Source organism: Myotis nattereri (assembly GCF_964212035.1).
Source record: "Myotis nattereri genome assembly, chromosome: 2".
Classification (NCBI taxonomy): Eukaryota; Metazoa; Chordata; class Mammalia; order Chiroptera; family Vespertilionidae; genus Myotis; species Myotis nattereri.
Window position 1 is genome coordinate 177,182,715 of NC_138076.1, and position 27,635 is coordinate 177,210,349.

Here is a 27,635-nt window from a genome sequence, read left to right on the forward strand (position 1 = left end):
TGGTTCTCAACCTTCCTAATGCCGCGACCCTTTCATACAGTTCCTCATGTTGTGGTGACCCCCCAACCATAAAATTATTTTCGTTGCTACTTCATAACTGTAATTTTGCTAATGTTATGAATCATAATGTAAATATCTGATATGCAGGATGTATTTTCATTGTTACAAATTGAACATAATTAAAGCATAGTGATTAATCACAAAAACAATATGTAATTATATATGTGTTTTCCCATGGTCTTAGGTGACCCCTGTGAAAGGGTTGTTCGACCCCCAAAGGGGTCACGACCCACAGGTTGAGAACCAATGCTCTATAATTACCAGTATGGTGTTTTTATGACTGTGTATAAAACTGTGTTCATTAATTTAGTAGCTGCTTTTAAAAAAAAATCGCTGCTGATGCAAATCTTTGTTTTCTCAACTGTAAGTCCTCATTCCCATATACTAGTATTCACCAACTAGAGGCCCAGTGCATGAAATTTGTGCACTGGTAGGGCTGCTGGCTGGGTACTCCCTCCCTTCCCCCGGCCACCTTCCCCCTGCTGCTGCTGCTGATGGTCACCCTGCACTTGGATCTGCGGGTCGATCGGCCCCCACCTGGCAACCAGTGGCTCCCACCCATCTTGGCCTGGTGCCCCCCACTCACCTGCTCCACCATCCCACCCCAGTCCCGCGCTCATCAGGGCCCTGCAGTGCCTCCATGCCGCTGGCTGCCAGTGCTGTGTCACCAACACCCACCATGTTCCACGTCACCCCCTGGTGTTCAGCGCACATCATAGGAAGTGGTTGAACTCCTAGTCAAGAGGACAATTTGCAAGTTGGGTTTTTATTATAGAGGATTCTCTTGCAAGCAATAAACCATAAAACATATTCAAGATCGATTTACCTAAGACTTGTTTTTAACCAGGTTGTGTTCTATCCCAGTAAATGGCAGGAACATTCAGTTATTGCCCAAGAAACCAGAAAGAGGAGGCAGGTCTAATATTTCAACAAGAGTATTTCCAATAGAAGTTTTGGTGCTCATCACTGAAGATGAATTTAATAATGTGAAGACACCTTATCTAAAACTTGGAACTAGACTAAAAAGATTGCTAAATATCCTTTCCCCTTCTTTCTAGCTTTTTCATTGATTCCCTTTCCATCTCCCCCCTCCTGCCCCACACACAGTCTGTGCCATTGTCTTATTTCCTCCTTGTGAGAGCTTGCCTGAATTCCTGTAACTGGTCTCCCTCTTCAATCCCGCCTTCCTCTAACACATGCTTTATACTGAAGCTCAAATATGTGTGTTTTCCTGAATTTACATTTTTACAGTCCAAAAAGGGCCTTACATTCCTATAGTCCCAAATAAGACACCTGGGATTCTGTTGTTTGGTGTTGGTGTATTGCTGTTTTTAAATTGAAATAAAATTTTAATTGCTTTTATCAAAATTGACCTACATGCAACGAAGCAGACTTATTACCTGATTATTTGAGCCATCTTCTGACCTTGTGATTGTGGGGGTCTACGAGGAATCACCCCAAGATGTCCCTCTGTGGTATGCATATTGTTTTGAGCTAAAGGCAACTTTAGCCACAGGCTCAAGAGAAACTTCTTAATTGCCTAGAACCGTGGTCGGCAAACTGTGACTCTCGAGCCACATGTGGCTCTTTGGCCCCTTGAGTGTGGCTCTTCCTAAGCCTTAGGAGTACCCTAATTAAGTTATTAACAATGTACCTACCTATATAGTTTAAGTTTAAAAAAATTTGGCTCTCAAAAGAAATTTCAATCGTTGTACTGTTGATATTTGGCTCTGTTGACTAATGAGTTTGCCAACCACTGGAGAAGAATTTGAATTAGAGGCCTTGCCCGTAAGAGATTATCAGAGATAACTTCCTTTGACTTATCTTAGGGCAGGCAAACTATTTACTAAAGGCCTGCTGTTCTTATCCTCCTGCAATGATCTTTGAAGCCCTCAAGGCCCCTTACCTCATCCCTAGTTCAGGATGTCATATATTCATGTTTCCTTTCTGTGTCTCAACCTGTCATGCATGCGGGGGATCTCTGATTCTCTTATGTATGCGGGGTTCCTATTCTTTTTTTGTTTGTTTGTTAATCCTTGCCAGAGGATATTTTTCCATTGACTTTTAGAGAGAGTGGAAAGGAGGGGGAGAGACAGAGAGAGAAACATCGATGTGGATGTGGGAGAGATACATTGATTTGTTGCCTCCCGCACACACTCTGACCAGGGCTGGGAATCCAGCCTGCAGCCGAGATACACGCCCTTGACTGGAATAAAACCCAGGACCCTTTAGTTCTTGGACCAATACTCTATCCACTGAACAAAACCAGCTGGGGCCCATTCTTATGTGTGTATTAAATTTGGTTATTTTCTTTTGCTAAATTCTGTCATGTCTGTTTGATTACTAGACCAGCTGGCAGAACCTTGAGGGTAGAGGAAAGCTTGTTTCCTTCCCCACAAGATTTTTGCCTTTAAACATCAGCCTATATTTTTGTTCAGAGAGCCAGTTCTCTGATAACTGATCTCTCTTGCAAGTGCAAGTAAAAAGAAGTTTATTTCATACTCAACTTTTTCTATAAAGGTTTTTTTGGAGGAGGGGACAAGTTATTCAATTATACTTATTAGCTGTATGACCTCAAGTACATTATTAAACCTTCCTACTTTGGCATAAGAATTATTTTGAACTGAAGACATTTGAGTTCCTGAAATCCCTTATCTGCCTAAAACAGGGCCTCCCAAAAGAATTCAGTTATCATAACCTTTCTGTCCAGGAGCAACTCTTATCTTGTTGACTTGAAAAGTAGGTACCACACCCAAACAGATGTCTTCACCCGACTATCTCCCATCTATTCTCCTTAGGAAGAACTTATCGCTTTCTCCCTTTATCTTTCCAAAAAGGTATTCCCATAAATGCCTTTTCTCCTCTTCCCCATTAGCTACTAAGTTAAGTATATTAGCCAAATTCTAACTACCCCTTTGAAATACTCATCACTAAATTCTTCTCTATGTATGTGTGTTGCATCTGAAAATTCTGGTTTTTCCCTCATAAATCAGTCTTTTGTCAGTTTAATTCACATGTCCCAGACACTGATTCTCTGAGAATCAGAGAATGAGAGGGCAGAGGAAACTTTTTCCTCCCCTACACTAAAAGTCACTTTTCTTGTCTGTAAAATAGTGATGATGATGATGATGATGATGATGATGATGATGTATTGGAGAATTTAATGAGACAAAAGTAAAATGCCTAGCACAGTTCCTGGCATACAGTACATGCTTGATAAGTGCACTATTACTGTGATTATCATGATTGGAATTATGGAGATAGTGTTGGTTAAGGAGCAAGATTGGAGGCTGAAGATCAGGTTTTTAACTAAGTGGATCAGATTTGAGTTTTGGAAAAATATTTTAAGCTGCAGGTAGCAAACAGTTTAGAGAGAGGCAGGAATGAAGACAGGGAGACCACCAGTTCAAGGATATTGTGGTAATCCAAGCAAGGAACAATGGGAATCACAACTGTTACCGGGAAACCCCTGGGTGGGTCAGGCTGCCTGCTATAATGTCCACTAACAGAGGCAGGGTTGAATCATATAAGGCATTTATTGAGAAGGCCAGCCAACCAAGAAGATAGGGAGCTTACACGCACCCAAAACCTGTCTTACAGCAGGTTTATATAGGAAAAATGGACTGGGGTGAGGTTGGGAACAGAATGCGATTACATGCAGTCCTGGAGGTCAGCAGAATTCAACCATTGTTCTTGGTTGTCAGGCGATGAGATGATGTCTTGGCTCTTGGTGGGGTTGGCCTGGTCATGTTTAACGGTTCTGCTTGCTTGCTGGGTACAGTGTACTAGTACATTGTCTGAAGCTGACTCACCTCCTCAATCACTTTGTTGCAGGTGTACAGGCCTGAGAAATGAAACTTAGAAAAGAAAAACTTAATCCTCTGTTCCCATGTAAGAAACTTAACCCTCAACCCTCTGTTTCCATACGTATATGTACTTTAGGATTTCAAAATATGATTATTTTTCAGATTAATTCAGGTGCTCCATCTATCAGATTATAAGTCCCCCTCTATTAAGAACTAAGGCAATTGCAGTCCAGATGGAAAGAATTAGACACATCTGCAAATGATGCAAGAAAAGCTACCAGCAGGAATTGGAGACTAATTAAATATGCTTGCTTAATTGTAATGATAGACAAAGGGCAAGATGTCAGTTTTTCTTTTTCAACTTTACCTACCTGTGCTCTTACCCACCATGCTATCTGATTATCTTCTCCTTAGCTTAAAATCCTCCCTAGCTCCCCAGGCCTTCAGTATCAAAGCCAAATTACTAATCGCAGTTTCCCGGGCCAAGTTACCTATCTTGCCTTGTTTCAAAACCCTCCTCTTCTCCCTTACAATTTGCTTGGGTTTTTGTTGTTGTTGTTGTTTTGTTTGGTTTTGTTTTGCACTGGACCTGTTCTGTCACCAAGGCCTTGCTTAAGACCGACAGTTGCCACCACCTTGCATACACTCCCCTCCTCACTGCCCCTAACCGCCTTCTTAGCTTCAGGACACAGTCAGGCTTCAGGTCCTCTGTAAAGCCTTCTCCAACCCACACAATGATCTTGACATTTTCTTAGCTTCCCGTGGGTGTCTTCAAAAGAAAGAACTTTTGCGGAACTGTCATCGCCGGCCTCCTGGACTGGCTTAGAGACAGACCATTTCATTCCTCTTGTATCTTCTGACTTCGTTGGACACTCAATGAATTATGTTAAACGAAAGAAAAAGCACATAAATGAATAAATTGACAAATATCACATATCGGTGTCTCATTTAAAAACTTTTAACCGTTTCATTGAGGGTATAATTGACATACAATGAACTACACAAATTTAAAGTGTACAATTTAATGTTTTAAGAAAAACATCACTGAAGAGGGACTGAGACCAAGGCGAGGCTGCCCTGGGACTGACGGACGGAATGTGTAAACCATTCGCTCCTGCGTGTCCTTGGTTCGGGGAGATAAAGCCTGTGATTTATTAGCCGGCTGTTACATTGCTCAGATTGTTGGTTCTTGTCTAATTATTTTGTCTCAGTTTCCCTTATTCCACTTGTCAAGGAATTTCCCTAGTTTCTCACTGTTCTGCCTCATTAGTAGGTATGAAACTGTGGCTCATTCTCATCATGGTTTTAGTATGCATTTCCCCAATGACTAACACTATGTGGGCATTTTTCCATGGGCTCTTTTGCCATCCATCCATCTTTTATTTGAATTGTGTCTCATTTTATTTTATTTTATTTTATTTTATTTGGTGTGTCTTTTTTTTCTTCTTTTAATTAAATCTTTATTGTTCAGATTATTACATTTGTTCCTCTTTTTTTTCCCCCATAACTCCCCTCCTCCCAGTTCCCGCCCCACCCTCCGCCCTCACTCCCCACCCACTGTCCTCATCCATAGGTGCACGATTTTTGTCCAGTCTCTTCCTGCATCTCCCACACCCCTTTCCCCCCCAAGAATAGTCAGTCCATTCCCTTTCTATGTCCCTGATTCTATTATAATCAACAGTTCATTCTGTTCATCAGATTATTTATTCACTTGATTCTTAGATTCACTTGTTGATAGATGCATATTTGTTGTTCATAATTTGTATCTTTACCTTTTTCTTCCTCTTACTCTTCTTAAAGGATACCTTTCAGCATTTCATATAATCCTGGTTTGGTGGTGATGAACTCCTTTAGCTTTTCCTTATCTGTGAAGCACTTTATCTGACCTTCAATTCTGAATGATAGCTTTGCTGGATAAAGTAATCTTGGTTGTAGGTTCTTGGTATTCATCACTTTGAATATTTCTTGCCACTCCCTTCTGGCCTGCAAAGTTTCTGTTGAGAAATCAGCTGACAGTCGTATGGGTATTCCCTTGTAGGTAACTGAGTTTCTTTCTCTTGCTGTTTTTAAGATTCTCTCTTTGTCTTTTGCTCTTGGCATTTTAATTATGATGTGTCTTGGTGTGGTCCTCTTTGGATTCCTTTTGTTTGGGGTTCTCCGCGCTTCTTGGACCTGTAAGTCCATTTCTTTCACCAGGTGGGGGAAGTTTTCTGTCATTATTTCTTCAAATAGGTTTTCAATATCTTGCTCTCTCTCATCTTCTGGCACCCCTATAATTCTGATGTTGGTTCGCTTGAAGCTGTCCCAGAGGCTCCTTACACTATCTTCGCATTTTTGGATTCTTTTTTCATTTTGCTTTTCCGGTTGGGTGTTTTTTGCTTCCTCGCATTTCAAATCATTGACTTGATTCTTGCGCTCCTCTGGTCTGCTGTCGGGAGTCTGTATAATATTCGTTATTTCAGTCCGGTGTATGCTTAATTTCTAGGTGGTTCCCCAATATACAATTGAGGGTCTCATTAGTTTTCTTGTAGATCTCATTAAGTTTATCGGCGGCTTCTAAACAGTTCTTGAGAGACCTTAAAAGTGTGGTTCTGAACTCTATATCTTCCATTGACAATTTTGTCCTGTTTCTTTGTCTCCGCATTTTGTTATGCTTCCTTGGTGCACCCCCTAGTGGTCTTTGTGCGCAGTCTTATAGACCTTGATTGTTGTAGCTAATACCAGGGAGGGTTTGACCTCCAGGCCAAGTGGCTATGAGAATCAGCTGTTTCTGCAGTGAGAGAACTTCTGTCCTCTAGGGAGGTGCTAATCTAGCCTTTGCCTGAGGCTATCCGGCAAAAGCCTCTGTGCAGGGCTTGGGCGGGGCGGGTGGCACAGGATCAACAGGGTGGGCCGGAGAGAGCAGTGATGGCGGCTCTCAGTCCTGTCCCCAGGGGCTCTGCCTCTCTGAGTCCCAGCAATGGCTGCAAACCTCGGAGAGAAAGCTGCACTCGCTCTGACCGAAGCCAGACAGTCCCGCTTCTCCCGTTTGAGTCTGGGTCCCTAAAGACTCGCCCGGATCTGGAGCTCAGAGTCTGCGACTCCCTCCCGATTGAAAACGCCAACCGCGCCCTCCGCCGCCAGCCCGCTCCGTGCGCGCACTCCGCACCTCAGAATTTGACTTCAGCACTGCGCCTCCTCTGAGTGTCCGAATGCGTTTCTCTTTCCTCCTAGTTGTAGGACTTCCACTCAGCCAGCGTTCCTGTGGCTCTGGGTGATGTCCCTTCCGTTTTTTGGTTTCACTTTTGAAGTAGTTGTTCAAGGCAGCAAACTCCGGCGTTAACCTATGCTGCCATCTTGGTTCTCCAGCTGAATTGTGTCTCATTTTAAATCCAAATTGTTGCATTATTTTTCTGATCTTACATAATTCAGGTACTTTAAAAAAGTAAGGGCTTTGTTTTTCCTAAGTGCTGGGAGAAAAAACAAAACAAAACACTAATGGGAATTATCTGGAATGATGAAAAAAAGTTTCCTTACCACTTTTGGAGAATATTAGTTATAAATATAACATAATTTATAAATGGTTATAAATATAAATCCTACATAAAATTGTTAATATATTTCTGATAATAGTGCCACTTCAGTTAGTTTTCAAATCCGCAGTGAGAGGCAAACAACAGATAAATTGTACCCAAGCAAGTGTGACTTGCCCCTGCAACCCCAGAATGTGTTTGCCCTCACAATTTTATTAAAAAAAAAAAAATATATATATATATATATATATATATGTGTGTGTGTGTGTGTGTGTGTATGTATATATATATATATATATATATATATATATATATTTCAGAGGGGAAGGGAGAGGGAGATAGAAACATCAATGATGAGAGAGAATCATGGATCAGATGCCTCCTGCAAGCCTCCTACTGGGGATTAAGCCTGCAACCCAGGCATGTGACCTGACCAGGAATTGAACCGTGATCTCCTGGTTCATAGGTCGATGCTCTACCACTGAGCCACACCAGCGGGGCTGTCCTCAGATTTTTGAATCAAGTTTGAAGTTTTGCATTTTCTAGAGCTGCAGCTTCCTTCTAGCTTTTTCTCTCCATCAAACTGCCCTAGCAACAAATCTGTAGTGCCATCTCTGAGTGAATTTGTAGGTTTCCTATTTGATTTCTTATCTGCTATTTACAGCTGAGTTCCTCTAGTTCAGTGGTTCTCAACCTTCTTAATGCCGCGACCCTTTAATACAGTTCCTCATGTTGTGGTGACCCCCAATTTCATTGTTACAAATTGAACATAATTAAAGCATAGTGATTAATCACAAAAACAATATATAATTATATATGTGTTTTCCGATGGTCTTAGGCGACCCCTGTGAAAGGGTCGTTCGACCCCCAAAGGGGCCGCGACCCACAGGTTGAGAACCGCTGATCTAGTTAGTCACTAGGCAATTACAGGTCTCCAAGTCATGCCTGAAAATCCTGATTTCTGGCCCCTTAAGAGTTTGCTATAAAAGCCATTGAGCTCCCACTAAGCAGTAAAATCTTCAACAAACTAAAGCTATACTGCCATCTAGTGATAAGTTAGCTTACTGTTCTCCAGGTGTGTCTGTGTAAAAACAAAAAGTGAAACTGTGAAATAGACTCAGTTATGTGTAAAGAGCAAAGACTCTTACCCACAGTGTTACCACGCACTCCCATGCTTGTTTTTGTTTGTTTGTTTGTTTCTTTTAACTTCTTTTTGTTTGTTTGTTTTTAATCCTCATCCGAGGATATTTTCTCTATTGATTTTCAGCGAGTGGAAGGGAAGGAGAGAGAGAAAAAAACATAGACGTGAGAGAAACACATCAATTTGTTGGGAGAGAAACACATCAACTTGCTGCCTCCCACCCAAGCCCTGACCGGGGCAAGGATTGAACCTGCAACCCAGGTACGTGCCCTTGACCGGAATCGAACCTGGGACCCTTCAGTCTGTGGGCTGACGCTCTATCCACTGAGCCAAACCAGCTAGGACCTGGCCTGCTTGTTTTTTTTTAAAAATCATATATATTTAAAGTTACTATTTACATTCAATATTATTTTGTATTGGTTTCAGGTATATAGTGGTGTGCTTGTTTTAAATATATGGCGTAAATAGTTATCACTGGTAATAGTTAAGGCCTAATGTGTAAGAAAGATTTGGTATCATTCGTGACATAGTCCCTGTCTGTCTCTGTCTCTTTCTCTCTCTCTCCCTTCACCATGTATCCAGAATCTGCCCACTGCTCACCACCTGCGCTGCTTCCCTCCAATACAAGACCACCTGAGCCTGCATCGTTGCAATAGTCCCCTAACTGACCTCACAATTTCTACCCCTGCTCACCTGTGGCCTATTCTCAACAGAAAAGCCAGAGGGATCCTTTCAAAAGGAAGTCAGGTCATGTCCATCCTCCACTGAAAAACCTCCAGTTGCACGCATTGCGCCTTGCCATCGCATCTCTGACTTCTACTCCTACCACTCCTGACAACAAGCTTTCACACACTCTGGACCCGCCGTCTTGTTGTTTCACAAACACATCTGGCTGTTTCCTGCTTCAGTCTTTCACGGATGATCGTCCCTCAGACACGTGCACGACTAACCCCATCAGCCCCTTTAATTTTGTCAAACGCTTTTTCTGCGTCAACTGAGACGACCATGTGGTATTTTTCCCTTCATACTGTTCTTACACTGATGAATTTTCATATGTTGAATCATCCTTGCCTCCCAAGAATAATTCCGCTGCGTCATGATGTATAACCCTTTTAATATGCTGCTGAATGTGGTTTTCAAATATTTCATTGCAGACTAGTACCTCTCATCTCCTTTAAGTCTTTGTTCAAATGCTACCATCTCAAGGAGCTCTGACCGTCTTATTTAAAGTCACAGCCCTTCCTTTCCCCACCTTCCTTTTCTCCATAGACATTCATCACTTGTTTTGCTTATTGAATTCTCATGAGGACAGGGACTTGCCATGAGGAGAGGGATATGTTTCCTTTTTTTTTTTCTTTCCCTAATTGAGGTCTAATTCACATACATAGAAATGCACAAATCTTAAGTGATTTGTCTCATGAGAGGGTTTTTCTTTTTTAATTATGTTTTTATTGATTTGAGAGAGAGAGAGAGGGACAAGGATAGAGAGATAGAAACATTCATGACAGAGAAACATTGATTCGCTGACTCCTGCATGCCTCCTACTGGGGATCGAGCCTGCAGTCTGGGCATGTGCCCTGGCCAGGAATCGAACCAGTGACCTCTTGGTTCACAGATCGCTACTCAAACCATTGAGCACACCAGCCCAGCGAAAAAGTGAGAACTTTTAATAAAATGTATGTAACTGATTAGAAATGATTCTGGGGTTTTTATTTTCTCCATGAGCACTTACTTAATATGCTCAGAAGTCTTAAAGTGTAATGACTGATAGTGCATGAACTTTCACATGAACTATTAACTTATTTAATAAAGAAAAAATTAGTCTGGGAATAGAGATATTAACTATAAGGATCTCTGTGGTTAGAAATTCTGTCTGTGGTTTTGGGGAAATTTTTATGCGTCAGTGGAAAACTATGCATTGTTTAACATTCACCCCAAAAGCCCCGGGGTCCTCTGATTCTCTGGGAACTGTTTTTACAAGTTTGTAAATTGTAGCTAGCTAATAGCAATCCTAAATAAACCCTGACTACTGACATGCAAATTCCTTCTCTTCTGCTCCATAGAAAACAATGTTGCTTTTGCCTCCATTTGCTGATTCATTGCAATCTTCCTGATCTAGGAATGAATCTGTCGGCAGCCCCTTTGAACTGGTTGTACCAGCTGACCAGTGTGCAAAGAAAATTCAGAGAGCTCCTCTTGATAGGAATATTTCATTGATCAAGAAACAAACTTCACAGACTGGGAGCCTTCAAAACCACAAGCGGTGAGCAGCTCAGCTCCAGCAGTGACAGCTCAGCGTGGAAAGCGAGCACGGGAAGTGCATTGTTCTCTGTGGAGATTGGTTGCCGAAGCTTACATTCCTCTGCCAGTAGCAGCATCACTAAGCTTCCTTGTTCGCGGCTGATTGGCTAGGAAGCTGCATATTCATGCTGACTTGTAGAAAGCTCAAGATTCTTTTTGTTTAAGGTCAGTGTGAGCATTTGGGGGAGATCAGGACAGTTGAAGTTTTGGTTATGTGGTGATGGATGGTTGGCTTAAGGGTATACTCAAACTGTGGCCTTCATTTTGGTTTTTCTTTAACACAAGTTTCTTCATTAATGACTTTTTAAAAATCTTTAATGGGTTTTTTTCATATCTACATGGGAGTAATGATTTTACCCTTAATTATCCTTTAATGAAATAATTGGTCAATCAATTAAAGAAGTAGTTAACCATACAAGAAGGCTTATTAATTCAGTTCTATGTGGTACACTTAGGTGCATTATTAACAGGAAGAGGATCTTTAGTAGCAGAAGTGTGAGTTGGTATAACCAGAATTCGTTTTATTGTTCTCCCTCTCCCCAACGTACACATGCTTACTGATTGATCAAGCTGGTCAGATTGTGAATAGATAATTGAGGTGATATTTGCTCAGAAACTTGGTCTTCAATAGTCATGGCCTCTTATGTCTTTTAATAATTTTTAAAATTGATTTCAAAGAGGAAGGGAGAGGGAGAGAGAGAGAGAAACATCAATGATGAGAGAGAATCATTGATTGGCTGTCTCCTGCACGCCCCACACTGGGGATCAAGCCCACAATCTGGGCAAATGCCCTTTTTGGGAATCGAACAGTGACCTCCTGGTTCATGGGTCGACACTCAACCACGGAGCCATGCCGGGCAGGCTGCCCCCAAACCTTGCTTACTCCCACTTCAGTTTTCTTTCCAAAGCAGTGCTTCACCTTTGCCTATTTCCAATTTTCTCATCAGCAAAAACTGTTGTCGAAATGCAATATTACCCAGAACTCAGGAGGACGTCACCCCAGGTGCCTGTGCCGCCCCCGCTGGAGGGAGCCTGCGCTTGTCCTACACTGGGAACCAGATGAAATACCTGCACCTCGGTACTGCAAGACAGTGTCCCTCAAACCCTCACCTGGGATCTGGGTAAAAGCCGGTCGGATCATGGTGGTACTCGAGAGTCTGCATTTCTGACAAGCGCCCAGGGAAGGCAGTGCAGTCCTTTGGTGCCATCTGAAGAGAGTTTTCGCATTACACAAGCCACCCCTCACTGCATGTTCAGGCGCAGAATCTTCAGAGCGAACGAAGGGAGCTGTCACTTAAAAAGCTCCAAGTGCCAGTTCTGTGTACAAAGTTCTAGGGCACGGTATTCCCAGCTCCTCTGATGAGAACTTAAGCCACTTGATTACATTCCAGTTCCCAGGCCATGACTGGGAGATGCTGATTTAGAAGTTTTGGGGATGCAACCCTGAAATCTATTTTACAAGGAATGTATGGCTAGCAGCCCAAAGGTTTGGCAAACAACACTGGCGCTTAAACACAATGTGAAAGCCATTCTATTCCGCATTCCGTATTCCAGCTCTAAGATGTCTTCATTCTTGCATTCATTGCACCTCAGTGTTAGCGTTTGCACAATCTCCTCCAGGACTTGAGCAGCTGCTCTATTTCTTTATCTTCATCTTAATCCGACTTTCAGGTGATTCTGAAAGGTCCCCGCCCCAGGCAACTGTGGCCAAGCTAAGTCCCTCTGGTCATTTTGCAAGTTATCATTTATTCTTTCAACTTTCTCTGAGGGCTGGGGACACTTAGGGCAGCTGAGGTCATGAGTGACAGAGCCTTGGAGAGTTCCTGGATCACCATTTCAGTGAATTGGGTTCCTCCATCACTACCCAAATTGGTGGATTTTTCCAGAAGCAGAGAACTAACTTTCTTTGCTACTGTCAGAGCAGTTGTTTTACAAGAGAAGGCCTCTACTCAGCCAGAACACAAAGAGTAGCAAAACCATATTAACAACCCCACGAGGAAGAAACCCAATCAAATCCCTTTGTAGGGGCTTTAAAAGGACATAAAAATGTTGGCTCCTATCAATGTTTTATCTTCATAGTTTTCCCGGGACTACGGTTCAGGCGGTTCAGACGGATGGATCGTATTCCAGAGGTATCCTCTGAACTCTGAGGGAAGGTGTTTCACAAAGGCTTGTTAAAGACGTTGACATCATGAAAAATATTTACTTGGTCTTTGTCCCTGCATCAGGGCGAGCCTGCACCCCATCTGGCAGAACTGGGGCAAACAGTGACGTAGCTGTGAGGCAGGATAGTAAGAAGCTAGGAAAATCCCTGGGCAAGGGGAATGGGGAAACTGAGACGAGAAAGTGAAACGTTAGGAGATTCCGTCCCTGTGCGCACGTCACCGCGAGCACGCACACTGACCAGGTAGTGCCACGCCCAGGCTGTCCAGGCTACAGACCTGCACAGCACGTTGCTGAATGGAGTCCTGTGGGCAATTGTGACACAGCGCTAAGTATTTGTGTGTCTAGACATAGACAAGGTCTAATAAAAGTGTTACACGATAGTGAGAAGCTAGGAAAATTCCCAAGCAAGTGGAATAGGGAAAACGAGACAAGAACATTAAACAAGGCCCAACAATTTGGGGAGCTTGCAGCTAGCTCCAAAATAATAAGCCATTATCTTCCCCAGCCAAGGACATTGACAGCAAAAGGCTCAATCCCTCTCCTCACTGAAGAATGTGGGAAGGGAAGGGGGGCAGAGAGGGGATTTTAATGCCCTGTCTCTCTCTGACCAGAGAAAACATAATGTAAATCACCTGGAACTGCTAAGGTAGGAAGCGGCGAGGAAAGAAGAGGGGGCGTTAAAAGCCTGTCTCACTGAACAAAGAAGCCAGCCATTTTGGGAAAGGAAAAAAATTGGGGGTTTGGGGGTGGGGGAGCAGTTTTATTTCACTCCCTAAACAGAGAAGGCAGCAGTCTTGGGGCTTGTCAAGATAAAAGTCCCAGGTGCCTCTCATAACTCTGGGAAATAAATAGCAAATAAAAAGGGAGGCCTTCAGAGGTCACCGATGCTAGGACTCTAGGGCAATATAGTCCTGATGGCCATTTGTAAGCTTCCTTTCACAGGAGAACAAAAGACCAGGAAAAACTCGCTGGACACCAGGAGGCAGACTGTACAAGGAATGGAAACTTCCCGGAGGCACCTGATCGCACACCTGCATTCCCGCCGCATTCCAAGCTCACCAGCTCAGCCCCCAGACCCACTGCCCACAAAACTTTCCCGCCAGCGACTGCAGATGAGGATGACATTCCAGCTCCTGGTGCTGCCATTGTCCATCCTGTGTCCCCTTGGCTGGGAGCTGTGCAGCCCTTTCCTTTGTTTGTTTTTTCAAACTGATTTTATTTATTTAAGTATATCTTTATTGATTTCATAGAGGAAGGGAGGGGAGAGAGATAGAAACATCAATGATGAGAGAGAATCATTGATTGGTTGCCTCCTTCATGCCCCCCACTGGAGATTGAGCCCACAACCAGGGCATGTGCCCTTGACTGGAATCGAACCCAGGACCCTTCAGTCTGCAGGCCGATGCTCTATCCACTGAGTCAAACTGGCTAGGGCTCAAATACATTTTAACCTGCCTACCTATTTTAATCTATATAAGATTTCACTTAACCTAGAATATCTACAGTAATAAAAGAGAAACATGCAAATTGGTGTCACTCTGCTATGCCCACCAGCCAATCAGGATGAGCATGCAAATTAATCCAACAAAGATGGATGTTAATTTGCATATGCAGGCACAGAGCGAAGACTGAAGACTGAAGACAACTGAAGACTGAAGAGGCTTGCCTTCTCTGCTGTGGTCGGAGCAGAGAAGCCTCAAGGCTTGGCTTCTCCATTGTGGCCGGAGCGAAGGCCCAGGTCCTGGGTGCCGGAGGAAAACCGGTGCCGGCAGCCAGGGGATGGAAGGCCTATTTCACAAATCTCTTCGTGCAACGGGCCTCTAGTCTATAATAATAAAAGTGTAATATGCTAATTAGAACCAGACAACCTTCCAGATGACCTTCCGGATGAAGCCGGGGCTGCGGGGGAAGCCTGGGTCCCAGGTGTAAGAGCGAAGCCAATGCCGGCAGCCGGGGGAAGGAAGGCCTACTCTTGCACAGATTTCATGTATCGGGCCTCTAGTTCTAATTATAAAGCACTCTCCACAGAGAGACAAACACTGACCCTGCTCCCCCTTACCCACCATTCCCACGTGACAGTTAGAACCTACAACTACTCGTAGGGTCTTGCTTCTCCACAGTTGCAAAGACTTAACATACACAAAGAAGAACATTAAACTAGAGTAATGTTCCCAAGTTCCTGACATAATCTTTGGGATTCAGGAAGGAGAAATCAGAATTCCCAAGAATTCCAGAAACAGTAAGTTCCTCTTAAAAGTACTGCCAACATTCTTTCTACTTTTTATTCATTGTTATGGATATCCAAAACAAATTTGTTTAGTGATGAATAAATATTAAGTTTGGAAATATTACAAACAACTGTAGCCTATAGAGAATAGTGAAACCCCGAGAAACCATGAAGGAACATTCGTATGTAGTATTTGAGTAATGTAACATGCAGATATAGCAGCAAGGTTAACAGCCCTACCAGAATCACATAGAGAAATTGCCAACTTGAGCATTTATCTTGCTTCCCAAGTGTGTTATTTCTTGTAGCACCACACACAGGACTTGCACAAGGTAGATCATGCATGTAAACATATTGATATTTATTTTATCAATACGTTTGGGGCCATGAATACGCAGCTATAAAACAGAACAGCCGCAGTCAACACTGACTGATTAGATGGTGACCACTGCTCTCAAGGGCTGATGTCAACCTTCAGCTCCATGTGTCAGCAAAACGTGGAAAGGGATTCCGGCACAGACACAGTTAAGTGAGGGCAAAGGCAGTAACTCTTGCCTCCGGACCAGCAGCAGTGACCTGTTTGCAGCAGTGACCTGTTTGTACCCTCCTTGCGTACCAGGCCCCTGCCTGCGGGGGCTGAACTTTGAAGAGCCCTTTGCCTTTTATCTTCTTCCCAATATTAACTAGCTTCTACTTCCTTTCCGAGACCTCCCGAACTCTGAATGCAGCTTCCCCGTCATGATCTCTAGCTGCTTCTTCTCACACCCATTTCCCTGCCTCTCATACTGCCTCCCGCCTGCTTGACTCCCAGACCTGGGGACTGCCAGCCCCCTTTCCTGTGGATGCCCTGGGGACACGCGGACGCTGATAAGCTCTTCTTACCTATGTGGGCCTTAAAGGGAAATACGTCTATAAAAATAAAAATCTCTTAAACCCACAGAGATAAAATGCTTCATATATCATCTCAGTCTCATGGCATCTCTGAGAGGCTAAGAAGATGGCAGAAATTACTTTCTCCACCTGAAGATGAGAAAAACGAATGCGCATGGAAAGTGCGATACATGTACCGACATTTAATAGGGCTGGACTGGGACCAGCGTTCCCATTTAATTCTTTGACTAGATCTGTGCGCGCCCGCTGGGTGCCAGCCTCTAATGCAGCTCTGAGGTCACTGCTCCGTGTTCCCCAGGAGGGAGTGCACTGACATTAGCAGGGAAGAGCAGCTTTCTGCCGGTTAGGTTATTGCAAACCGGTATTCATAGCAAGAGGTTACCGAGGAAGCGTCTGTGCTGGTTGTATGCTGTTTAGAAAGCATTCATCATGTCTGGGTACTTTCATTAATTGTTTCTTAATAATTGATGCTAAGAGCTAATTCATCCACTTTCACAGCCCAGAGAGAAATGCATGGGGCACGAGGCAGAGGCCGACTGGAAGTGAGTTCCAGTCTACAAAGCGCTTTCACTTGCACGTCTTCTAATATCATGCTCTGAAGGAACAGGGCCAGGATGACCCTCAGTCCGCAGATGAAACCCAGACGGGGGCGGAAATGAGGTCCGAGGGCTAGTCTACGCTTTCACTCTTGATAAATGGAAACTGAGTTTGCAGAACCCACGTGGGGGTCAGGAATGTGGCAAGAAAGTGGCTTTGATAGAATATTTAATTTTACCCAAATGACAAGCTAAGATAGTTCAATAAATCTTGAGCTGTCATTGAGCAATCCACCTGTTTTATTTATTTATTTTTTTATTGATTTCAGAGAGGAAGGAAAAGGGAGAGAAAGACAGAAACATCAGTATTGAGAGAGAATCATTGATCGGCTGCCTCCTGCATGCCCCACACTGGGGACTGAGCCCACAACCCAGGCATGTGCCCTGACTGGGAATCAAACCATGACCTCCTGGTTCATAGGTCGACGTTCAACCACTGAGTCCGCCGCTGGCTGGGCCCCAGTTTCTGACAACGCATAAAGGCTGAGACTGGCTGCCTTTGTAGCTTCAATCAAGCAGCTCCTCTCACTGTGTTCCTGTGTGTTTATGCCCAACAGCCCAGGTTTACCTGCCCTAAGTTGCTGTCTCATGAGCCACCCCTGAATGCTACATAGAGTGCATGTCGTCCACGCAGCTCCTGGGAGGATATGAGTTAGCCAATGAGAGGCAGTACAATACAGTGGCTGAGAGTTTGGGACACTGAATACGGCTTGAGTTCAAAATCTGGCTTTGTTATTTGCCTGTGATGCAGCTTGAACCATTTCGTGACCTCCTCTGTGATTCTGGCTCCTCATCTGCAAATGGATAGATATTGGCACCAGCCTCAAACGTTGTTGTGAAGATGAGAGGTGGCAGAATATGTCCCCCGCAAATAGGCCACTGGGACATAAAGGTTATTTTGAGCTAAGGCATTTACAAACACGGCAGGTACAAGAAGGGTGCTCTGAGTCTTTTCTTCCTAAAAAGCAGGAGATAAAACCCCCATCTGGAAAAAATGTCCTTCCTATACCAAGATGAAAGCGACCTTCTTATCATTTAGGGCAGGAAGTTGAAAGGTGAGAGAATTTTGTACAAACGGACCTTGATAAAATAATCCTGATCTTCCTCTATCTGGCCTTTCCCACCATTGCCTCTCCTTGTCCAACCCAGTGTAAAAGCATGTAGGCCTGGCCCCTTCTTTGGGTCTTTATGAGGGCTTCTGTGCCACATAAAACTTACATTAAATAAATGTATATGCTTTTCTCCCGTTAATCTGTTTTATGTCAATTTAATCCTCAGGCCCAGTCAAAAGGCTGAAGGTAAATGTAAAATGTTGCTTCTCATATGAGGATTAAGTAAGATAACAATGTATCTTAAACACATCAATACAGAAAAATGTTTACTATTACCTACTAAATATGTGCATAAGCATGAATGTAAATGCAAAAAAAATCTGGAAGAAGCACACAAAACTGGCAATAGTGGTTATTCTAGGGAAGTGAGAGTTGGGAAGAGGGGTTGGGAATGTGGGTAACTATTCCACCTACTGTTCACTTCTGGGTTGTGTTTTTTACAGTAAGAATGTATGGATCAATGTAGTATTTGTGGAATTGTAACAGTGATGTATAGGTATGGATGGTCATTGCAGCACTCTTAGAAAATATCCCATTATATAATAAAAACACCTATCATTTCATAAAGTAATACAAGCTTTGTATTTTCTTTCTTTCCTTTTTATTTTTTTAAATCAACTTTATTTTTGTTGTTTGTTGTTAATCCTCACCTGAGGATTTTGGAGAGAGTGGAAGGGAGTGGGAGAGACAGAGAGAGAGAAAAACATCTATGTGAGAGAGACCCATCGATTGGTTGTCTCCCACATGTGCCCCAACCAAGGCCACAGACAAGTTTGCAACCGAGGTATGTGCTCTTGACCAGAATCGAACCCGGACCCTTCAGTCCATGGCCAACGCTCTATCCACTGAGCCACAGCTGCTAGGGTCAGGTTTTGTATTTTCTAGAAAAAAGATACACATCTGATTTTTAAAATCATATTGATTTTGCCCCGGGAAATTGTTGCTCTAGGAAATGACGAAAGCAGTGTCATAGAAACACATCGATGTGCTCCCACCGCCGCATCCTAGAGATCGCTGGTGCTGTAATTACAGCAGAAGGTAAGGGCGCGGCAATGCTATCTATTTCATTACCTCGCTGCCTTGTAGACTGGTGATTGCCTTTAGCCTGGGGCAGTCATGCCCTGTGTATCTGAGTTTCCGCATCACAAACGTACATTCACGTGACCAAAAAGAAGTCCCAGATGTGTGCTGCTGTTGCTATTCCATCAGGGCCACAGCCCTAAGTTATGGAGGATGTGCCAATGGATAAGAAAAGAAAGTTACACCTCAAATAAGCTTTTACATTTAGAGTCTATGTTCGGCCCTCTAGGAACGAATTTTTTTCTGACTTTTGTGGTTAGTGTTTGGGAATATTAAGAAGAACGATACTTGAGCTGTTTGAACAGTTTTACCCTGCATTTCAAAGGCATAAACGTTGGGAGGAGGAGCCAGGGTACAGAGCTTCTGGTGTTTATTCCCACAGAGAGAACCTAAGTTTCCCACCAGAGGTCTCCACGGACCCCTCTCCTCCAGGGTCAGGTGTACTGACAAACCACGGGATGCGGGATGCGTAAAGGCTGAGGCTTGAGGTCCCTTCCCCAGCTGGTGAAATTGAGTTGAAGATAACTCGGACATCTCTTCAGTATGGTAGACCATTTACACTACCCCCAAAAGGAAAAAAGCCTTTTCCAGGGGAAGGTGGGAGCTGGAGAGGAGGGGGAGGGAGGGGATAAGATGGGAGAAGCTGAGTGTTGGGTAAAAAGGGGCTAACAACCCCAGGATGTGGTCTTTCCAGAATCAGCCCAGGTAGGAGCTCCTGCTATTACAATATATAACCACCAGGTGGCGCATAAGAACGCATCAAATTTAAATCTGAACTACAGGCTTGTTTGTGTTAGCTCAGCAGTCCGCTGGGTCAAAGACAGTAAGCGTGACTATACCCTCGGGAACTGCGCGGCACCCAGGTAAGAGGAAATTAGACGGGGCTTATGATAGGCTAGGCTTCCTGTTGGATGGATTTGAAAAGGTTCGGCAGAGTGAGGATTGCTCTGAATTGGATGCTGGCAGAAAGTGGGCGTCATCTGGAGACAATTTTTATTGCGGAGCGGGCAGGAAGGGGATAAAGCAGCAGCAGTTGCTCAGGTTAGCCAGGAGAGGGCGACGTTTGGTCATCTCTGAGGGTCACACAGTGTTCTTGTCCTTGGGCTAAGACAGGAGTGGCAAGTGGTCTCTTTTATGTCTCGCTCCGTGGCGGCCGGAGTGAGCTGCCTAGGTTTTCCTTTCTTTTAGAATATATTTTTGCTGATTTCAGAGAGGAAGGGCGAGGAGGAGAGAGATAGAGACATCAATGATGAGAGGGAATCATTGATCGGCTGCCTCCTGCACGCCCCCACGGGGAATGGAACCCGCAACCCGGGCATGTGCCCTTGACCAGAATTGAACCCAGGACCCTTCAGTCCGCAGGCCGACGCTCTATCCGCGGAGCCAAACCGACTAGGGCTCATGGTGCTTTTCTGTTCTGTGAAGTGGCTTGTGTTTGTGCCAGAGCAGTTCCCAGCTGACAGCTGTCAGAACTCGTATTCTTTCTCACCTGCTTCCTATTCACAAGTAGGAGGAGCCAGCACGAGAGGGAGCACCCCAGGAAGCCACCCCTCAGGAAAGCCCTGGCGTGGTGATTAGATTCCCACGCCAGGACCTTGGACTGGCCTGACCTGACTTCGCATCCCAGCTCTGCCTCTCACTGGCTATGTGACCCTGAGTAAGTTATTTACCTTCTCTGTGTCTGTTTCCTCATTCCTAACACAAAGCTGAAGCGAGGGAAACTGGGAAAATTAAGTGATATGACATATGTAAACCACTAAAACAGCGCCTGTCGCATAATAAGCATTTCCCTCAGGCCCTCTACTCTGTTTACCATTTGTCAGAAGTCACCTTGCCTTGGCAAACCACAACACTCTGGAAACCCAGCCCTGGGTTTGAATGATCAAACAATATTTGATTCCAATAAAGCTTGTTTTGATAGAAGGAGCTCAGAAAAGGAGCTGATGGGTTGTCTTTCATTTCTGGTTTGTCAAATTTTTTAAAAATATATATTTTTATTGATTTCCGAGAGGGAGAGAGATATAGAAAAACATCAATGAGGAGAGAATAATTGATTAGCTGCTTCCTGCACACCCCACACTGGGGTTCGTTGAGCCTGCAATCTAGACGTGTGCCCTGACCGGGAATCAAACCATGATCTCCTGGTTCACAGGTCGACGCTCAACCACTGAGCCACACCGCTAGGTAAGGATCGCCAAATTTTAAAAAAAACAAACATCCCAGATTTGGTAAGAAGAGAGTTGCATGCAAAAGGATTATCGCGGGGTGGGGTGGGGGTGGGAACTACCACAATAGGAGAAAGCTGTGACCTGAAGGTCTGCAAGCGTCTCCAGAGTTAGGCAAAAGGAGTTTTTCTGTTGTAGGCCAGAGTGCACAAGGCTTGGGAGGATCAGACTGGGGAAGTGGGAGGCACAAGGGGCATGACCAATAGTGGGTCAGAGAACGCTTGACCCTGAGGCCCCGCTATTCTCAGAAGGGGCTGTGTGCTGACTCTGGCTGAGGGAAGGGTGGGTCCACGCTCAGGGGCCTGGAGGAAGGACACAAACTTAATCAAAGTTGGGTTAACAGCATATTGTTGGAACTGATCAGGGGGCAAGCAGGTCAGTTAATCATTTATGAAGCAAAGAAAGGGATTTGAGGGTCTGGTCTAGCCTCATCACAGGCAAACGAGGGGGAGTCTTATCTAAATCACCTGGGCAGGGTGTGGCCTTGCAGGAACCCTTTTCCAGAACACAGGGAGTTGGGGGTTAATCCCGGTTACTATTGTCCAGGATCCCTGGGCTCAGGTAAGAGCCAACATTGTCAGGATAGAAGTCCATGTTCTCTGTTTCTCAAATTGTTGTTTTTCCGATAAAGGATGAGGTGTGGGCTTTAACGTGACCTGAGAGGTTCTGGGTTTGTGGACAGAGGCAGGTCCCCGGGGCGGGGGGCTGGGGCTTGTTCATTTGTAGCGCCCTTGGCACACCGGACTGCAGGGCACATCCTTGTGTGGCTCTTGCACTTCTTCTGACTTGCAAGTGAACCAAGGAGAAATAAAACTTAAAACGCAGCAACAGGCCTGGCTCGTGTGGCTCAGTGGTTGAATGTCAACCCATGAACCAAGAGGGCAACAGATGGATTCCCGGTCAGGGCACATGCCCGGGTTACAGGCTTGATCCCCGTAGGGGGCGTGCAGGGGGCAGCCAATCCATGTTCCTATCTCTCTACCCCTCTCCCTTCCTCTCTCTCCCTAAAATCAGTAAAAACATATTTAAAAAAAAATAAATAAAATGAAGCAACATCGGCACCAATGCTGAGACCACACTTTAGTTCACCCCTTTGACAGCCTCACTCTTTCTGGGATGCAAGTGCCTGCCTGTAGCTCAGGCCTGAAACGCTGCTCACTGGCCTGCTTCCCCTGCAAAGCTCCTGCTGCATCCCCCAGGAGGCCGGACGGTTTCCTGTGTTGCTTACTTTGCTTCCCTTCAAAGAATTCAAATGTTCTGCTGGCGTGTCAGGGCTTTCTACACCAGTTTGCACCTACAACACCTCCCTCTTTCCTCTTACCCTCTGCTTTTCATAGCCTCCTGCCCTCTAATTCCTACCTGCTAACTGTCCTGGAAGCCAGCCTGGAACTGAACTTGACCCCAAGCAATAGCCTCGGCCCTCGAGCCTGCTCCCTCCCCTCGATGGACATCTTTATGAAACGTTCCTGCCCGATTCTGAGCCATCCATCAAGCCTTGCTTTGCTTTGCTTTTCTAGAGCGGAGGGAATGAGGCTGTCAGGTTCAAGCTGATCTGAACGGACTCTGAGGACTGGTGGGAAGGCTCAGAATCCTAGTGGGAAGCCAGGAGCAACAGCTTGACAACTACAACTGGGAAATGGGTGCTGTGTGTCCTTCCTGCCCTTCCCTGACCCCCGCCCTCCCCCCCCCCGCCCTCCCCCCCCCCCCCCGCCCTTTCCTCTTTGCTGAAGAGGCTCCTCTCTCCCAATCCAAGGCCTTCTCCCTTCTTACAGATAAAACCAAAAACTGCCCGTTGGGGGGAAGAAAGGGTGTGAATCATCGAGTCCTCTAACTAGGGGGAACTCGAGTGAGTTTCTACTCCAACTTCTTCATTTTGTAAAATAATGCCACAAAAAAAGAAGAAGGAGAAGGAGAGAAGAAAGGAAGGAAGGAAGGAAGGAAGGAAGGAAGGAAGGAAGGAAGGAAGGAAGGAAGGAAGATGCTGTCCCTCCACAGTTGGAAATCCAGCTCTAGCCCTTTTCCTTTACATCTTGGAAGATTCTAACTATGCATTAGCCCAGGAGCGGAAGGAAAGCAGTCACTTTTCACCTGTTGTCCTGCTTCCTTCCCCTAAAGGCTGCGGCTTCCGGAAGAGAAGGGTATTGTGTGGCACCTCCGAGGAGAAACGGCAAAACACTTAGAAATATCATTGTATCCAGGGCAAAAAAAAAAAAGAAGAAGAAGCGGAGTATGAACTTCGGGTATGAGCTTGGGGTGTGAACTTGGGGTATGGCCTCACACTCTCAGAGGGGGGCACTGATTACACTGGGGTGAGGATGAGCAAAAGATTTGGTCAAACAAGGCTGTGCACTGCTACTCTCCAAGACACCGCACCGTCTGCAGAGGATTCCTGCAAAGGAGCAGGAGGACAGGCGGGTGTGATGTTGGCAGCTCCGTCTTGGACGGGGCGCCCCTGCTTCCCCTTGCCGCCTCTCAGTCCCTGTGCTCTCGGTGACACCGAGTCAGCACTAGGGATGGAACAGGTGGCCCAGCCTAAGCCAATCAGCACATCCTCCTCCCCCAGGCCGCTGGGATTGGTTCAGAAATGAGCGCGAGATCCAAGATGGTCCAATCGTTGGATCCCGGGACTTGCGTGGCAGCTCCCTGGAAGAATGTCTCTCTCTCTCATTGAACTTGGACCTGACAAACAGTGAGGCTGGAGCTGCTGCTGCTTCTTTTTTAAAAATATGTTTTTTATTGATTTTAGGCAGAGAGGGAGAGAAACATCAATGAGAGAGAAACATTCACCTGCTGCCTTCTGCACATCCCCTGCTGGGGATCAAGTCTGCAGCCTAGGCACGTGCCCTGACTGGGAACCAGCCATATTTTGGTGCAAAGGACGATGCTCAACCAACTGAGCCACACCGGCCAGGGCCGGAGCTGCTTCTTCAACCAACTACTCGGAGCCAGAGAACAGAACCAGCACACAGGGGAAGGCAGTGTCAGCCAAGAAACAGAGAAATCTCTTTCTCTTTCACATTGTTTGAGTCCTGAGTCAGTCCTCTCCTGAAATGAGTCCTCAGTTCCATGTGCCAATAAATTCCTGTTCACCTCAATCCAATTTGAATTCGTTTCTATCACTGGATACTCAGAGTCCTACCTGAGAGAATAAATATTATTACTACACTAGAGGCCCTGTGCACATACTCGTGCACCGGTGGGGTCCCTTGGCCTGGCCTGCAGGATCGGGCCGAAACCAGTTCCCCTGAGGGGTCCTGGATTGCAAGAGAGCGCAGGCCAGGCCGAGGGACCCCACTGGTGCACGATCAGGGCCAGGGAGAGATGTGGGAGGTTGGTCAGCTGGGGAGGGACCACCGGAGGGCTCCAGGGCATGTCCGGCCCATTTCGCTCAGTCCCGATCGGCCAGACCCCAACAGCAAGCTAACCTACCAGTCAAGGCGTCTGCCCCCTGGTGGTCCAGTGCATGTCATAGTGGTCGGTTAAGTGGCCTTAGCATATAATTAGCATATTATGCTTTGATTGGTTGAACAGCTGACCAGGTGACTGGACACTTAGCATATTAGGCTTTTATTATATAGGATAATAGGAGCACAAAAAGGTTTTGGAATCAATTTATGAATCAAGTGAAGGGGTTCAGAACAAGCCACTCCAAGATGAGCCACTTAGGCATGTGGATTATTTTGAGCTGAAAGTGATCAAGACCCTGTGGGTTCAAGAGAAACTTTTACCCCTCCTTTAAAGAATTCGTATTTGGAACCTTGCCCATAATAAGAATTATCAGTAGAAATAACTTTTATGACCTATCTGTAGGGCAGGGCACACTTCTAATTACACCAACCTGTGAATGACCCTCTGCTCTGAAACCTCTAGGTGACTTCCCTCACCCTTAGCTCAGACTATCACATACACTTCATGCTACCTTTGTGTCTCTGATCCTCTCATGTATATGGGGTTCCAGTACACGCACATGTAGTTAACTTTGATTCTTTTCTCTGGTTAATCTGTCACCTGTCAATTTGATTATTAGACCAGCTGGAAGAGCCTAGGAGGGGAGAGGAAAATTTCCTCCTCCTCACAAGCATCTGTTTTTAAAGTACCCTGCAGGTACCCACACACATTTCAGTCCTTCTTTGTTCCTTTCTTCAAGTGAGTTCAAAGAGCTTCATGTGTTTCAGTTCAAAGTAGGTGAGTAGTAGATATTACTTCTGTTTGAAGATGAGCAGAGCTTAAAGTTTGGCGGGATCAAGAAGGAAGAAGGAAGCAAAGTAGAGATAATGAGGATAAAAAAAAGTTGGTGGAGGACTTCCAACGTGAGTCATTGTCTTCTCAGAAGACAGGCAAAATAAAAACCCCTCCAAGGAGTGGGATGCTATTGATCTCTCTAAAATGAAGAAACTTAGAAACAGTATATATAGAAAGCACGGTCATTATAAGGCTTGCATCTCGAAAAGCATAGACTTTTAAGACACTGCAAATGGTACGAACTGGTTCAATCCCATTAGAATTGCTTTTGCCAGCATTTTGGGGAAATTTTTCATTTTTGACCCATGTTTCAAATACTTATTACTGGGTAACGATCACAAAACCTGGTGGTTTAGTACATTTATTTTGCATGCGGTTTTGTGGCTAAGGAATGTTGGGAGGGCTGCTCTGGGCCGTTTGTCCACCTGGCTTCATGTGGGCAGCCAGGTCTGGAGGATACACTTCCAGGAGGCATCTTGCTTACATGTCTGGTATCTCAGAGCTCCTGGTACTTTCTTCTTCTCCACCTGAGGCTTCAGACCTCAGGGCTTCTTCGTGTGGTTGGGGTTTCTCACAGCACAGCGGGCTCAGGATAGCAGTGCTTTCTTGAAGCAAGAAATAGACGCTACCAGGCCAGTTAAAGGTTCTACCTGAAACAGTGACTATGGCCATACACTACGGGTCAGATCAGTCACAGAGCTCACCCAGGTTCAAGGGGAAGTGTAAAGGTCGCGTTGCAGAAGAGCAATGAGATTGGAAGAGAAGTTGTTATGGTCATCTTTAGAACATATAATCTGCCACAGCCCATAATCTTTTCCTCAGGAATTTATGGCATGGAAATAATGCCAAAGAAGGTATACACACAGAGAGTTCATTACAATTTTTGTAACACCACCGACAAAAAAAGTGGAAACAGCCTACATGTCTACTGATAGATAAATGACCAAGTAAATTACCACATAATAACACACATGTTCCAACTAGAAATATGAAGCCACAATAATTAAGAAGATTATGGAGCAACAGGAACAAATGTTGCTATAAAAGAAGAAAAGGTAAAATTTAAAAGGATGTGCACTCTGATGATAATTACCTGAAAACCTGCCTGCATCTGGACAAAGTCTGGAAGGAAATATACAGAAATGAAGATAATTGCATTAAAGTGGTAAGACTATGAATGCCTTCCATTTCCCCCTTTATTGTTAGAGCTCCACACACAAAAAAGTGAAAATTAGACAAAAGTAAGAGAATGGAAGCTTTGTCAGTGCTCAGAACCTGGCGAGAACATGTTCTGAAGAAGCACAGGGAAGACAAAGGGGACCCTAGTTCTTCCTACAATTCACTCAGATTCGGACGGACTGCCAGGTCAGAGGGTCCACAGATATTCTCATCCATAATTCACCTTCTGCTTTGTCCCCCTCGTCTTTGCAATGCTGATTTTCATGGAAACAATAATTGTTGTATTAGTCTTTCTCTGTGCCTAAGGCAGTTCACGATATAACACTGAAAAAACTTTAGGAAACATAAGGTGATATTTTCATCTTTTTCAACATGAGTCCATCTTATCCATGGTTTCTAAAATTGTCTTTGGCCATTTGGCCTGGGAATTTACCCTAGAATGCTGCGGTGAGAACTAGACAAGCTCTAGGCCCCCTGTTCACAGCCTCCATTTGCCTGGGGACTCTGTTCTGTAGGTGAAGAGGCTGTGGAGGCTGGAATAGCCTATCCTAATTAAACAGCAAGCAGAATTCCTGGAATAGCCTTGAATTTAACCTGGGTTCCAAGGACCAAGGACCAGCCCTCGTGGGACTATGACGCTCCTCGCTATGGGTGACCTTCAGCCCTTCACCATCAAACCCAACCTTTGAACAGCATTGCTTTCTAATATTACTTTAACTTGTTAGTCATTATTGTGTCTTTTTTTTTTTTGCAGGAGTTTTAAAAAGTTATTAAGGAAGGTGAAAGAAAGTGCAATAAAGCTCAAAGTCTTAAGAAATTCTGATTAAATAATTGCAGAAACAAATTTTTAAAAAAGAGCTATTTGGCATGACCACTGGTTGTGTTTATACAATTAATGATTGGAGAAAACCTGGAGGAGGGAAGGGTTTAGATAATGTCTGGTAAATTATTTTGATTTAGTTCAATTGCCTTTTGGCACGTTAAAAAAAAAAAAAAAAAAAAGAGTCTATCTACTGGTTTATAAATGCAACCACTGATGTTATTAGAATTACTGTTTCTGCCCAGCCAGAGTGGCTCAGTAATTGGGCGTCAACTCA

The 27,635-nt window shown here is 44.7% G+C and overlaps 1 protein-coding gene across 2 annotated transcripts in view; it reads left to right on the forward strand.

Moving 5' to 3' along the window:
• Window positions 1–11,234, forward strand: part of AMN1 (antagonist of mitotic exit network 1 homolog) — a 59,535-nt gene extending 48,301 nt beyond the window's left edge. Inside the window, exon 8 of one of the 2 annotated variants that reach the window (XR_013995556.1) lies at window positions 10,639–11,234. The gene's annotated coding sequence lies outside the window, so the exon portion shown is untranslated. Of the gene's footprint in view, window positions 1–9,101; window positions 10,558–10,638 lie in introns of those variants that run through there. The other variant, XR_013995557.1, reaches the window with a different exon arrangement.
• The last annotated feature ends 16,401 nt before the right edge of the window (window positions 11,235–27,635 follow it).